Below are 14,217 nucleotides of genomic sequence, written 5' to 3'. Positions count from 1 at the left end.
CCCTTTTCCTTTATTTCCGCGTATTTATTTGTGTATACAAGTCATTTGTCAACTTATGGTGACCCCATGAATTTCACAGAGTTTACTTAGACAGGGAGTACTCAAAGGTTATTTTGCCAGTTCCTCCCTCTGAAATGTACTTAGTATTTGTTGGTGTTCTACTATCCAAATAAAAACTTTGGATTGTTCTTAAAGACATGGGTGTATCACAACATTTTTTATTGTGGTGATGCATTGCTTATTCTCAGGACAAGAGGTCATTGCCAAGTTTGAATATGGAGAAACAAAACAGTCTGCTGTTGGCATAGAGGCCAGGAAAGGCTGCATTTGATTACCCAATCACATTTGTATAGGAAATAAACATACAATATGGAAAGATGGGTTAGATTTGGAGGAAAGGAAATGTGAACATTGAAGGAAGGAACATGAAAGTATGCAGATGACACCATAGTACTAGTTGAAAATAGCAAAGCCTTGGAACACCTATTGAAGAAATGCAAGGAAGAAAGTGCAAAGGCAGGGTTACCGTTTATTTTTAGTGGCATGATTATATATATGAAGTTCAATAAAAGAGAATGTTCATTATCATTGTTTCTTTTCTGGCCGGGGCCTACGGTGGCACAGTGGGTTAAACTGCTGAACTTGCTGATTGAAAGGTCGCAGGTTCAAATCTGGGGAGCTCCTGCTGTTAGCCCCAGCTTCTGCCAACCAAGCAGTTTGAAAACATGCAAATGTGAGTAGATCAATAGGTACGACTCCAGCAGAAAGGTAACGGCGCTGCATGCAGTCATGCAGGCCACATGACCTTAGAGGTATCTATGGACAAGGCTGGCTCTTTGTCTTAGAAATGGAGATGAGCATCTTGAGTTGGACATGACTGGACTTAATGTCAGGGGAAAACCTTTACTCTAATCTACCTTTTCTGGCCATTGTTATTATTAGTTTCATTTCATTATTACTGAAAATATTTTGTTTGTTAAAAATGTGTTTAAAAATGATTTGCACTGGGTTTCACTGCGTAGTGTAAAAAAGTTAAAATTAAATAAATGCATGATTAGAATGATGAGCACGTGTTTTTAGACTTATTTATTTATGTGCCCTCGTCAGAAGTAATGTACTACATGCGTTTTTGCATTAAGTGTCTTCAGCTCATCTACCATGGGCATGTTTACTACTAGTGTATAATTCTTTATCAGAAACTGTGCCTTTGAGAGTTAATGTAGAACAGAGGTCTTACAGAATAAAACCAACAGGTGAAGCTTTCCTTATCACTGCCTTCATGCTGAATAAAGAGTAACCCCAGGTGTGAGGTTTGCTGTTTATAAAGTCAATTTCAGCCCATGTTTTAGAATAAGGTGCCCCAACCCCGATATTAAGAAACATCAATTACTTTCATATAATTAGGAATTACTACTCAAGACCAATGTAGTATGAGAGCTATCAACAACATTTGCAACTTTTGCAACCAGCAGACTGATTGGCAAACGTTTAGTAGCCATTTTGAGGCACGGTGGGAAATGGATAGGAAATATTATGTTAAAGTCACAGACACGCAGCTAGGAAAAGATTTCGCAACTTGGAAGACAAGGTTCAGTGGAAATATACATTGCATAGCAACTGAAAGGTTTAGGCTCGAACCCCAAATGCCACAATTTGGTAGGGATGGTCCTCCCATGCTACTTTTTCAGCTGCTTTGAACACAATCTAGTTTATCTCCCTCCTCCCATTTTCCCTCTTTGACCTTGGTTTATTTCATTTCCTACAAACAGAGGTCAAATTGCAATAGTAGTTTGCACTCCCTTAACTCAGTTCATCTGAAGAGGAGAGAACCTTGGTAAACTCAGACAAAAGCAAAACTTTGCAGTCTCCTAGGGCCCTTCCACACAGCCTTATAACCTAGAGAACATTAAGGCAGAATAATGCACAATAGTTGTTTTGAACTGGGCTATCTGAGTCCACACTGCCATATAGCCACACTGCCATATATAGTTCAAAACAGATAGTGTCGGATTTTATTCAGCTGATGTGGAAGGGGCCTTTGTATTTTCTTTCTCATTAATCACCTTTGCCATCTTGACCACACTGTGATGCTTAATCACAAGTATCCTGATTTACATCTGTGAAATGAAATTAGACTTCTTTAGGTGGCAGCAGTAAGAACTCACCATGGAACAACAGACTGGTTCAAGATTGGGAAAGGTGTATGGCAGGGTTGTATACTCTCACCCAACCTATTCAACTTGTATGCAGAACAGATCATGCGATGTGCAGGGCTTGACGAATGCAAGGCTGGGGTTAAAATTGCTGGAAGAAACATTAACAACCTTAGATATGCAGATGATACCACTTTGATGGCCAAAAGCAAGGAGGAGCTGAGGAGCCTTCTAATCAAGATGAAAGAAGAAAGCACAAAAGCTGGGTTGCAGCTAAACATAAAAAAACCCAAGATTCTGGCAACAAGAATGATTGATAATAACTGGCAAATAGAGGGAGAAAACGTGGAGGCAGTGACAGAATTTGTATTTTTAGGTGCAAAGGTTACTGCAGATGCAGACTACAGCCAGGAAATCAGAAGATGCTTACTTCTTGGGAGGAGAGCAATGTCCAATCTTGATAAAATAGTGAAGAGTAGAGACATCACACTGACAATGAAGATCCACATAATTAAAGCAATGGTATTTCCCATAGTAACCTACGGATGTGAGAGCTGGACCATAGGGAAGGCTGAGCGAAGATGCTTTTGAGCTGTGGTGTTGGAGGAAAGTTCTGAGAGTGCCTTGGACTGCAAGAAGATCTAACCAGTCCATACTTCAGGAAATAAAGCCTGACTGCTCATTGGAGGGAAGGATAGTAGAGGCATAGATGAAGTATTTTGGCCACATCATGAGAAGAAAGGAAAGCTTAGAGAAGACAATTATGCTGGGGAAAATGGAAGGAAAAAGGAAGAGTGTCCAACCAAGGGCAAGATGGATGGATGGCATTCTTGAAGTGACTGGATTGACCTTGAAGAAGCTGAGGGTGGTGACAGGGAGCTCTGGCGTGGTCTAGTCCATGAGGTCACGAAGAGTCGGAAACGACTGAACGAATGAACAACAACAACAAGGTAGCCTTCATAAAGGATCTTGCTTTTATCATGAAAAGAGTTAGAAGTTGAGTTTTCACATGCAAAATGCTGGCAGCTGTGGAATCCTATAAGTTGTTCCAGCTAAAGTATAGCATTGAAACAAAGGGAGAATGATAAATCAGCGCTTAGAAAAATCTCGTTCATTCAATAGGTCTCCTCTAGAAAGTCTATCAATGGCATTCAATCCTCCATTTACACATAGCAGATTATGGTTTAGTATCATATGTTCATATCTGTAGATTGTGTCCTCCCCATTCTTTCAAGTGGGACTGAAAGAAGAGATAAGAAATGTTTGCATTAATTTTTTATCTTGTGTGATTTATCATTGTGTCTGAGCACCAATATTGTGGTGCTGAGATGACTTGCTAAACCACAGTTACAAATTAACTATAGTTTGGGTTGCTGTGAGTTTTCCATGTTCCAGAAGCAAGGAGAGAATACTTCTGGAACATGGCCACACTACCTGGAAAACTCACAGTAACCCAGCAATTCCAGCCATGAAAGCCTTTGACAACACATTAACTATAGTTTGTTTGGACTTACACCAAATTTGAAGTGCCTTCCAGTTTGTCAGCCTGAGAGTGACTAAAGGTGCACTTACACTGTAGAAATAAAATGTTGAGTTGTCCATCTGATAGCCACATCAGTGTGAAAAAGTGAAACTAACTGTGATTCTATATTTATCATATCAGAAGCGAACCAAGGGTACAGTTGTAATGTATTTAAAAACACAAAGTTTTAAACAAACTTGGCATTATATTAAATGTCCTTTGACCAGTAGTTCGCCATTTGGAGTGCCTTTGGGGTTGCTGTAAGAAGATCCTCCATTGTGCATGTGGCAGGACTTAAGACTGCATTGTAATAGGTGGTCTGTGGTTTGCTGTTCTGCACGCTCACATGTTGTGGACTCCACTTTGTGGTCCCATTTCTTAAGATTGGCTCTGCATCTCATGTTACCATATTACAGTCTGTTCAGTGCCTTCCAAGTCACCCAGTCTTCTGTGTGCCGGGGGGGGGGGGGGGGGGAGAGTCTCTCATTTGGTATTGGCCATGGCTTGAGGTTCGGTGTTTTAGCCTGCCACTTTTGGACTCATGCTTGCTTAGGTATTCCTGCGAGTATCTCTGTAGATCTTAGAAAGCTATTTCTTCATTTAAGATGTTGGCATGCTGGCTGATATCCAAACAAAGGATGGGCCGGAGATGTCACTGCCTTGGTCCTTTCATTATTGGCTGCTACTTCCCGGTGGTGCAATACCGGCTAAACAGTACAATTTCTCCAGTGTTGTAGGGCGTAAACATCCTGTGATAATGTGGTATATCTCATTAAGAGCCAAATCCATTGTTTTAGCGTGCTGAGATGTGTTCCACACTGGGCACGCGTTTTCAGTCACAAAGTAGCAAAGCGCAAGGGCAGATGTCTTCACTGTGATTCTCCATGTCTGGGAATACAACAGTGGTATTTACTTCTGAGTAAATTTGGATATGTTAACTACTGCAGTTATAAGTACTTTCATACTTAGAACTACAGTAGTTAATTTATAAATGAATTAATAATTAATGGTTGGAGTACACACAGAAGTCATTCGTACATAGTACCATCGTGATTTTTTTCCAAAGACGAGATGTACAATAAGTTATGCACTGTCACTTGTAGGTGAAATGTGGTTTGCCACTTCCCTTCCTGTTATGTTGCCTGCACTTTCAAACAGCCTGACCCCACTCACTTTGATGCAGAAGTAAGCCGGATTGCGTCTAAGAGGCTTTGCTCTAAGGGAGCCTATAACAGCATCCCTGAGAACAATTAGTCACTTCCTGTTACGAGAGCTTCCCAGCACTTCCTGCATGTCTCTGTTATTTAAGGGTGTGTGCCTGCAGTTAGTTGCAGGCTTATAATATCTGTTCGGTAAGTGGAAGTTTTTTTCCCTGCATTGTTGTTAGAATCTTATAAATTATTTGTATCACAGCATTTTGTGTGCGTAGCTGCTGAGTATTAAAACTGCCTTGTTAGTAAAAGAATATACTAGGTTCTGTAACTATAACAGCTTCCACTGGGGGAAAAAACCAGGATGTTATTACTACTCTTGGTAATGTTGTTGCTATACTCACGTGCTTGTTAACCCAATTTCTTCAAAGGAGAATAGTACGTTCATGTTGCTGTTAGTACTGGAACCTAGATGTCAGCCTGAGAGTGACTAAGGGTGCACTTACACTGTAGAATGAATGCAGTTTGCCACTACTTCAACTGCCGTGACTCAATGCGATGAAATCCCAAGAATTGTAGTTTGCTGAAGTACTAGCACTCTTTGGCAGAGAAGGCTGAAGATCTTGTAAAACTACAATTCCCATAATTCCTTTGATATTCTCTGTGGACATTGTAGTTCAACAGAGACTTCAAGTTTGCTTTTTAGAACCAAGTCCAGTGCTATATCTATGTTTTTCTGTGTATAGAAAAGCCTGAAGCTTGAACCTGCTCTATTTCTCCTATAGTTGTGCAACTTGACCCTTTTTCTTTTTATTAGTTGAGTTAGTTCCAAAGGCCAAGGTTCTGATTATTATGTTCATGATATGCAAAAATGATCGGTGTGTTTGAAGAAATGATATAGATTGGAGCTTTCCTTAACTGTGAACGATAACAGTCCCTGATGTGAATGATTGCTGTGCCATGTATCTAGTGTGCCCTCAAGCCATTTTTAATTTAAGGTGAAATGATCATGGGATTTTTTTGAGGCTGAGAGTATGTGACTTGCTCAAGGCTATCCCATTGGTTTCCATTACTGAGAGAGAATTCAAACCATAGTCACCAGAGTTGTAGTCCAGTACTCAAAGCACTGGACCATGCTGGTTCCTCAACCTTACTCTACTACAGGCAGTCCCCAAGATACAAACAACTCATAGTTAATAACAGGGATGAGACAACAGGAAGTGAGAAAAATCTACCTATAGGAAGGAAAACTCCTGGAAGAGATACTTTATCACAAAAGAGTGTTTCTAGAACAAGCCACATTTTTCAGAATCCAATTCTCACAGGAGTAGAAGTGAGGTGAAATCTTCTGAACAGGGGCACAGATAGCAAAACAAACACCACAGAGGTGTTATACTTCCAAATGCTATCCAAAGCCAAAACATAAATATTTTTGGCTGGAGTTACACTTAAAAATGCACCTGTTCTGACTTACATACAAACTAACTTAAGAACAAACCTACAGAACTTATCTTGTTTGGAACTTGGGGACCACCTGCTTGAGTTATGGATGTACATGAGTTGAATGGCATTGGCTTTCAGACTACAATCTTACCTAATCTGACTTGGAAATCCTGGGGCCTGAACTTGGGATTTTCCGCACAAAGATTGGAGAAGTTATCTTTTTGGTTTACAACTCCCAGAAACCCTGTTCTGAGAGTGGTTTGGTTTTTAAAAGTAACTTCACTTCTAGCACTTCCAAGTAGGTCTGCAGTATGTACATGAACCTGGTATTTTCCACAGTTTGGAAAATTACCTTCTTGGTAAATAGTTTCCAGACTCCTCACATGCCAGAGCTAGCACAGTGGCTGTACTTGTTGGGTGATTCTGAGACTTCTGGTTCAGAAAATTAACTTTCCCCAAGTTCATTGTTGTAAGTTTTTCGGGCTGTATGACCATATCCCAGAAACATTCTCTCCTGACATTTCACCTGCTTCTATGGCAGGCGTCCTCAGAGGTTGTGAGGATGCCTGCCATAGATGCAGGAGAAATGTCAAGAGTGAATGCTTCTGTAACATGGCCATACAGCCCGAAAAACTTACAACAACCAAATGATTCCGGCCATGAAAACCTTTGACAATACATTTTCCCCAGTTCTATTTCTGCATGCAAAAACATAGTTTCCCTGAAACAATTTACTGGAGAACTCAAATTTTGAACTATCTTAGTACTTTTCAGAAGTGCTACTTCTGATAAGTGGCCTCCATGTTAGGAATAAGTACACTTGTACCTTATTAAAGAATATTAGCCCTCTTGTTCCACTACATGCTGATAGTGGCAGTCAAAATATCTTTCTATAAGTCAAATATAAGAGTTGTGTTGGATACATGGTTATGCGAACAGAAGAAATAAGTGTCAATATGGTCAGAACACAAATGACTCAGGCTCACCTTTTCTGTAGAACAGTAAAGCACGCTATGTCTAGGATGGATGTTCTCTTTATATGTGAAAGGTGGTGCATTTTAAAAGGAGTTGGCATTAACTAAGTTAATACTTTATTGAATTACTATTTGTGTTATCAGCCTCATCACACCAGAGCATGGATCCACTTTAAATCCAGTTTCTGCCTCCTGCAGAATTCTGGGGCTTATAGTTTAATGAGGCTCAGAATGTCTGACTGAGCAGTTTATAGGCCCCTCCCTAAACTACAAGCCCCAAAATCCAGCAGGAGGCAGAAACTGGATTTAAAGTGGATCCATGTTCTAGTGCAGGAGTCCTCAAACTATGGCCCGGGGGCCGGATACGGCCCTCCAAGGTCATTTACCTGGCCCTCACTCAGGGTCAACCTAGGTATGAAATGACTAGAAAGTACACAACAACAATCCTATCTCATCAGCTAAAAGCAGGTCCACACGTCCCAATGAAATACTAATAAGTTTATATTTGTTAAAATCATTCTTCATTGTATTGTTTTTAAGTGTTTTTGCACTACAAATAAGATATGTGCAGTGTGCGTCATTTGCGTCAAATCTAATTGGTCTGGTCATCTTTCCCAGTGCCCTATAGACACTGAGAACTGGGAAGCCATGGCCCTTGAGCGCTCCAGTTGGAGCTCAGCTGTGACCAGCAGTGCTGTAGAATTCATTCATGGTTTTTTTTCAAATGATAATCCAGCCCTCCAACACTTTGAGGGACTGTGACCTGGCCCTCTCTTTAAATAGTTTGAGGACCCCTGTTCTAGTGTAATGAGATCCTTAGTCTGGTATAGGATATTTGTTCAGAACTTGGAGGATTCCTTCTGGATATGATGAAGATCAAACAACCATGTTTTAATAATCCTATAGATAGAACCACTGCAAAGTGGATGTTTTTAGGACTGAAGAAATTGGCATCCTTAGATGTACAGTTCTGGGAACTCCTGAACATAGTCTCATGACTAAAGACCCAAATAGTTTCTGCTGCAGAGGGTGCATTTTACCAGTGTGACTGGTTTGCCAACTTCTGGAAAAGAATTCTGACCATGGTGGCTTGTTCTCTAGTAACATCCCAGCAGCATTTAGTGAATTGCAGTAGACATGGGGCTGACTCTGAGGACTAGCCAGAAGCTTCAAATAGTTCCGAAAGTGACTGCCAGAAATTTGCCTGCTATAGCCAAGTTTATGAATGTTTTGGCAATTTAAATGGTTGGCTGTCTATTCACTTCTGGGCATGATTCAGGTGCTGCCACTTACATTTGAAGCCCTAAATGGCTTGGGCTTCAAATATGAGAAGGAATGCCTCTCTTTGTCACGGGCTTTGTTTAAGTGCCAAAATATAGTACTTCAGTTGTCTTGAAAAGAGGACACAGCACATGTCAACTGATGAAAGGGCTTCTTTGTCACTGGTGCCCTGGCTATGAAATACTCCTTGTAAGCTCTAATGTAGAGTCTTATAGGTAACTCTGTTGGTGCCAAGCAAACATGTACTTCATTTATCCAGGCATTTTAATTCCATGTGTTTTTTAAACTTAAGGGTTTTGGCTCTTTTCTTTGTGTTGTGTTTGTGTGAAACCTGGAATTTCTGAACAGAGTAATAAATTATATTAAAAACATTTGCTAACTACAAGCATTTGTTACTGTCACTCCTTATAATAACAAGGAAGAGTTTGTTATTCAATATTTACATTCTGTATTTGTGCCAAACGATAAGTTGCCAAGGTTGCTTACAGTACAACAACACAACACAAGCATAGTTCTGTTTTATTTGTTCAGTAATTATGATTTTGTTATATCCCTTCAAGTTGACTCTGATGGCGATCCTCTAACAGGGTTTTCTGGGCAGGATTTTTCAGAGGAAGTTTGCCATTGTGTTTTCTAAGGATGAAACTTGCCCAAAGTGTCCCAGTGGGCTTCCATGGCTGAATGGGAATTCAAACACTAATATCTTGGAGTCCTTGACAAGCACTCAAACCATTATTGCTCTTAAAAGTTATGCAATGGACATCTATTAGAAGCATTCCTCTCTTCCATGATCTTACACCTGGAGCATGTCCCCTTGGGCAGCCAGATTATCTACTTCTCCTGACTCCTCTCAGTAGTTCAGAAGAAAGTTATGGAAAGCATTGGAGTTCTTAGCTGGTTATCTCTGGTGACTGTTGCTGCTCCAACAGAACTTTGAGACGACCGTTGCTGCTGATCCAACGGTTGATCTTCCAGAGTTTTTGTTCTGGTAAAAGGTGGCAAAGCTCTCTCAGAATTTGGTTTAAGTATTCCAGTTTTGATGTTGTAGGATTGTTTCTTCCAGTTAGGATGTTTGGTAGGATATGACTGGTGCGTTTTCCCTGAGGGATTATCTGGGGCTAAGAGGGGCAGTTTGTGATGACGGAAGTTGGCCCACTTTTTGTTGTGTCATTTCTAGTAAGATTTCTAATAAGAGATGTTCCAGAGTTTTGCAATGGGAAGGGAAAAGTAATCTCCCCAAAACCAGGAAAGATGTGTTCAACAATAAGGATCTAGGTAGTATTGAATGTCTCTGTTTCCTACAGATAGGGAACATCTTGCAGGTCCTCAGGCTAGTCTGCAGCTCCTACCTATTTGAAGCAACAGTTGTGACTGAAATGAGATAGATGTACAGATGACATTAACAGTCCATTTTCAGGCCTACCCAGACCTCAAAGCTCAGAAGGAATTATGTACATAGTTTGGAATATGGGCAATTACGAGATTTGGTGTTATTGGCATAGCAATATTTTCCCTATTATATATCTGAGTTTTTGGTGGTACTACCCCAGTTATGGAATTCCCCTCAATTAAAGATCTAGATATTCCACAAAAATCTTGACTTTGAAGCATCAGTAAAAAATCTCATTATTGAAGCTTTGGAGAAATAAGCAGCTGCTTGATTTATTTTCTAATGTTGCTAGTTTGCATGGCTTTTATTGTACTTTAACAGACATTTACAGTTATTTTAGTTTCTATAGCTAGTGGTTGAACAAATTCTGCCAAGAAAACCCTCTCATGGGTTCACCATAAATCAGACATCCAGCAAAAATCAGACATCCAGCAAAAGTATTGGTATGGTTGTTTTGTGATATTAACATTAGGCTTATTCTATGATAAAGGGTGGAATATAAATTAGAAATTAAAAATATGATCTGAGTTCAACTGGCACTGGGTTATTCAAGTTAAAAAGGAAGGCTGGAACTATACTTGGATCAAGTGGGCTATGAGATAAGAGATGTTGTAACATCATCACTACATGAACTTTACCTTCTTACTTACTAGTATAAACTTGTCAATTTTTGATAAATGGGTCAAAAGGGCTTCCTGTATTCCTGGAAGGGTGTTAGCAGTTCCTAATGAAGCTAACATGTCACTAATTTGTATGTTTAAGGGCAAAGGCCATAATCTGCAGAATACTATGCAATAAATGAAAGTGCAAAGTTTTCTTCCATATCTCTGGAAACATCTACAACTTAGCACATTTTTTTGCTGGACGTCTGAAAAAAGGCTTCTGGAGTTGTGAACTGCATGAACTTCATTTTCTTAATATCATAAAATGTAATGAAAATATTAGTATCTAGAGGAGCAAACTGATCTAGCGTTTTCTTCCCTCTTCTTGGAAAACATAATTGCATACTAAAAACAATGGTGTTCCCTATAGTAACCTATGAATGTCAGAGCTGGACCATAAGGAAGGCTGAGCAAAGGAAGATAGAAGCTTTTGAACTGTGATATTGGAGGAAAATTCTGAGAGTGCCTTGGACTGCAAGAAGATCAGATCAGTTCATACTCCAGGAAATAACTGGAGGGAAGGATATTAGAAGCAAAAATGAAGTTCTTTGGCCACATAATGAGAAGACAGGAAAGCTTGGAGAAGATATTGATCCTGGGAAAAATGGAAGGAAAAAGGAAGAGGGGCTGACCAAGGTCAAGATGGATGGATGGATGGATGGATGGTATCCTTGAAGTGACTGGCATGACTTTGAAGGAGCCAGGGGTGGTGACAGCTGATAGGAAGCTCTGGCATGGGCTGGTCCATGAGGTTGGTCACAAAGAGTCGGAAGCGACTGAATGAATAAACAACAGCTTGGATAACTATAGTGCCTTGTGGAAGCATTCACACCACCTCCACCTTTTGATTTTTCCATATATTGTTGTATCATAACATAAAATTGATAACAGTTTCATTGGTATTGCTACTACTTGAGACATTGTTACCAATTTATTTGTACAAGACACCAAACACTGCAAAAGTGACCTCCTAAGTTGACCTCATGTATAAGTCAAGGACAGGTTCTAGGGCCGGAATTATGAGTTTTGGGATGATGCATCAAAGGTCATTTAATTTTGGTAGTCATTCTGCTCAAGGCAGAGTCACAACTTAAACCATATTCTATTTTGTAATTCTAAATTAATAATGCTTCAGAGGAATTTCATAGTTTGGATTTTTAAAAATCAAACCAGATTGATACAACATTTTCCTTGAATTGTTTTGATAGGTCTTGGTCTTCTTGATGTTGTTCAGATATATTCTTCAGCAAACTCTGGGACCTTCCACAAACAGGTGTCCTAAATTGCTGTTGCACTAAAGTTGTAGACAGGTGGAAAAACTCCTCATTCTTCTTCTCTTTATACAGTATAACACTATCAAAGAACAGAGCATTTTACAAATAAATGAACAAAACAATTCCCTGTCCTCGGCCTTATAAACTTCTGGAGGCGGTAGGTTATGGCAGTAGCCAGAGCTTATTTCGGCATGTCATAGCAAAGGAGGTGAATACTTCCACTAGTAACAATAGTTAATTACAAATAACATGTTTGCTTGTTGATCACATGCAGGAGAAAAAAACCAAGACAACTGCTAGCCCATCCGAAGTTGCAAGGAGACCTGAATCTCCCAGCAGTCTTGGGTAAACAAACATGCAACTAAGTTAAAATACTTGATGTAGGACTTGGGAGCCCTCTTGTGGTCTAAGCTACTTAATGGCCTTGTTTTCAGTATATCTCAAATAAGAGTAGGCATATTTCCTCCCTGCTTGTAAAGTGTGGAAATTTTTCACTTGACTGTTAGTACTGTGTCACCACATGGTCTATCCTTACTTGCGTATTCTGTAGCAATTGTCCATGTCTCTGATTTTCCTAGTTTTTTTTTCTAGCTCAACATTTAATTCTGTCCTTTAGTATTAGAGTACTTTTAATACTTATTGGAGAAATATTTTGTGTTGAGTATTAAGAGATACATATAAATAGTTTTTTAATCTGGCTCAGGAGTAAACATTAGAAACATCCTACATATTGCTGGACAGTATTTATTTATTTATTTATTTATTTACTGTATTTGGACTTTGGCTCCCATAATTACAGTACTGGCAGAGGTTGATGCAAGACACAATATACTACTATGGGGTCAAAACTGTCCACACTTATGCCAGACAGGCATCATATAACATATATAATACTTCCAGATTCAGTTCTGAAAACTGTATGGATATAGTAGAAGTTAATCTTCATGCTTTAGTTGATCAAGGACTAATAAAGGAGGAAACTTTGGATAATTACAGTGTATGCCAGGAGCAGTATTAATAAAGGATGCATTTCCCAGGGTAGTTTCAGTTCAGCACATCTTGATAAAATACTTGTACTACCTAATTATTATTTGCATGTATGAACTCATGCCTACTCCCATAGGCCTAGCCAATTAAAATAGTACACTTAAGAAGACATCTGAATTTGAATTTTCAAACTCTCACCAGAATACTACACTAAGTTAAATACCACAGCTAAAAATGTTGAATGTTATACTTTGCCATTTTTAAATCTCTTGTAATATAGGCAAACATGTTTCTATTGTATGAGAAATTCATAGTTGCAAAAAATGAAGAGTTAAACTCTTTCGACAGTCATGCTCCCCGTATTCTGTCTAGAGGTAATGGCAGGGAAATCATGACCTTTCATATTACCTGCTGTTTGGAATATCTGCAGACCTCTTACTTCCCAAGACTTCATGCAAACACTGGTATCAACTTAATGTCCCTACCCCCATAATTTGCTTGAAAATTGGCAGTCTTGTGGTCAATGTGACTACCTTGATTTTTTTAAAAAATAAAACAGAATGCCCAAGTTGGGACATCAGTTTTTTGCAAGAATAGTGTGTGGTTGTTGCTTTCTACTGTCAGGTTGGCTGCATTTTATGTCACCCCTATGACTGAGAGATACTCAGTTCACCCTGTCATCAATAATCCTACTCAGATCTCACAGACACAGTGCTGTGTCATCCTTGATTGAGTCCATCCAGAATGTAGTTGTCATCTTCTAGTACTACTGCCTTCTACCTTGCCAAGCAATGGTTGTCTTTTCTACTGAGTCATGTCTTCTCAGGATAAAGCAAAAGTGCAATAATCTCAGATTAGTCATCTTGGTTTTGAGAGATAGTTAGGGTTCGAATCCATTTATTTGTTGTTGTTTTTCCCTGCAGGTTGTGGTTTCCACAGAACAACCTTTCATTAACACATTTCAAAGGAGTTTATTAATCAATTTGATTCATTCTCCAGCTTTCAGAAACTGACATACCAATATACAGTTTTTGCTCTGTATTGTGTTCCTGTGTTCTCTCACTATGTGCTCTTTTATGCATGTGTGTCTGTGGGCTTTGGGAAATCCATCAGAGAATAAATTTAAGTGGCATGGAGAACAGAAAGGAAAATACAAAGCCTCCCTGAGCAACTTCAGAGACTGTGATTATAGGAATTGCTATCTCCTTTGATTGGCTTCTCCCATCAGTGGAGATAGAGGGTTGGATCCTGATCTGATCTGTTTGTTTACATTAAATTTGTACATAGTTTGTACATAGTTTAGTGGTACTTATTTCTAAACAGAGAACCACCATGATGAACTCAGACTCTGAGAAACTTGGGTTCAAATTTCTGCACAGC

At 39.3% G+C, this 14,217-nt stretch overlaps 1 protein-coding gene across 3 annotated transcripts in view; it reads left to right on the top strand.

The window, feature by feature from the left end:
• The window catches only part of ACSL5 (acyl-CoA synthetase long chain family member 5), a 56,122-nt gene that overhangs the window by 20,816 nt on the left and 21,089 nt on the right, over positions 1-14,217 (top strand). Inside the window, exon 1 of one of the 3 annotated variants that reach the window (XM_067465842.1) lies at positions 4,855-5,027. The exons of the other annotated variants lie outside the window; for them this stretch is intronic. The gene's annotated coding sequence lies outside the window, so the exon portion shown is untranslated. Of the gene's footprint in view, positions 1-4,854; positions 5,028-14,217 lie in introns of those variants that run through there. 3 annotated transcript variants of the gene reach the window in all.

Source organism: Anolis sagrei, chromosome 3 (assembly GCF_037176765.1).
Source record: "Anolis sagrei isolate rAnoSag1 chromosome 3, rAnoSag1.mat, whole genome shotgun sequence".
Lineage (NCBI taxonomy): Eukaryota > Metazoa > Chordata > Lepidosauria > Squamata > Dactyloidae > Anolis > Anolis sagrei.
The sequence above is the reverse complement of the archived record's forward strand: the minus strand, read 5'-3'. Positions and strand labels throughout refer to the sequence as shown.